General features: G+C 39.7%; 1 non-coding gene across 1 annotated transcript; it reads right to left on the bottom strand.

Moving 5' to 3' along the window:
* Positions 1 to 771: 771 nt before the first annotated feature.
* Positions 772 to 878, bottom strand: LOC115942422 (U6 spliceosomal RNA). Its single transcript, XR_004077024.1, has one exon. It is a non-coding gene; the product is annotated as a U6 spliceosomal RNA (small nuclear RNA).
* Between the last annotated feature and the right edge of the window lie 773 nt (positions 879 to 1,651).

Genomic DNA, 1,651 nt, shown 5'->3' with positions numbered 1-1,651 from the left:
CTGGCTGACCAATACGTTTTCTTTCCTCTGAGAAAACTACTTGATTAACTACTACATAATAAAATTATTGTTTATTGAGCATCATTTTAGATAAGAGAGAGTTAGTTAGGTAATCTTGATGACTGAAATCCTGAAAAGCTGTTGCATCTATCTCTACCATTAAGTACTATGTTCTTTTCCTAGGACTGTTATGAAAATATTACCACAAACTGGGTGGCTTAAAATAATAGGAATGCAGGGGTGCCTGGGTGGCTCAGTCGTTAAGCGTGTGCCTTCAGCTTGGGTCATGATCCCAGGGTCCTGGGATTGAGCCCCGCATCAGGCTCCCTGCTCAGCAGGAAGCCTGCTTCTCCCTCTCCCACTCCCCCTGCTTGTGTTACCTCTCTCGCTCTCTCTCTCTCTAAGAAAAAAAAAAAAGGAATGCATTCTCTAACAGCTCTGGAGGAGAGAAGTCTGAAATCAAGATGTTAAGAGGGCTACGCTCCCTCTGGAGTCTTCCTTCCTTGTCTCTACCAGCTTCTGAAGGCTATGGGCATCGAGTGGCTTCCTTGGCTTGTGGCCACATCACTCCTACCTCTGCTTCTATATTCACATCACTTTCTCCCGTGTTTCTGACTTCTCTTTTATGCCTTACAAGGACACTTATTATTGGATTTAGGTCCTATCAGAGTAATTCAGGATAATCTCATCTCAAGATTCTTAATTATATCTGCAAAGACCTTTTATTTCAAAGTCATATTCACAGTTTTCAGGGGCATAAACATTTTTTAAAAAAATACTGAATACTTCATGAATTTGTGTGTCATCCTTGTCACAGAGGCAAGCAAGTCTTCTCTATATCATTCCAGTTTTAATATATGTGCTGCCAAAGTGAGCACCATAAACATTATTCTTTGAGGTCACCATTCACCCCACTATGGGCATCACCTACTTGAGAACTAGAGTATCAAATTGCCATTCATCAAGGTGCTCTCTGCCTTAGCAGTCAACATATCGAGGGTACATAGACCGTGGGCACCTTATTTTTCTTTGATTTCTTCCTTTCTTGATTTTAGGTAAAATCTCCCCCTTTTATTAGCTCACTTGATATATTTTAGAAATTGACAGAGACATAGTGTAAAAGAAAGTAAGTGGCATGAGATAAGTTTTTAGGGATAGAGACTAGGTAAAAAAGCATCTTGGAGGCCAGAGGAAAAATGTGAAATTTATTAAAAATGCAGTGGAGTACTTATAACTAGTGAAAGCTATGTATGTTTTTACCCACATTGAATTACGGGTATCTTCATATGCATCTCCATGTATGTAAATGTCCAGGTTCAAGAATACTATTTCTTGTCTAGATGTAACACTGGAACTTTCAATACTGGGCAAATTGAGAATACCTCCCACGGGAGCTGATGCAAATAGGAAGATACATTTATATTGCTGTTCCTATGTCTTAGAATTCAGTTTTTCCATTCATCTTGCTAAGGTGCTAACTGAGGTTAGTTAAAGGATGAATAAGTGGTCCCTGTTGCAGAGACAGAGTGAGGAAACTGTGTTAGCATTTCCATTTTTGCTACTGTTCTTTTTACTTCTGAACCTCATATATTCTGCATTCTGTGTTGTGGACCCCAGAAGGTACTAAAGCACCTTTCCCCTTCCTCCTCCT

The sequence above is a fragment of the Leptonychotes weddellii genome, chromosome 9, assembly GCF_054177405.1.
Source record: "Leptonychotes weddellii isolate Sample4059 chromosome 9, ASM5417740v2, whole genome shotgun sequence".
NCBI lineage: Eukaryota > Metazoa > Chordata > Mammalia > Carnivora > Phocidae > Leptonychotes > Leptonychotes weddellii.
Note: the sequence above shows the minus strand (reverse complement) of the source record. Positions and strands in the feature narration are given on the sequence as shown.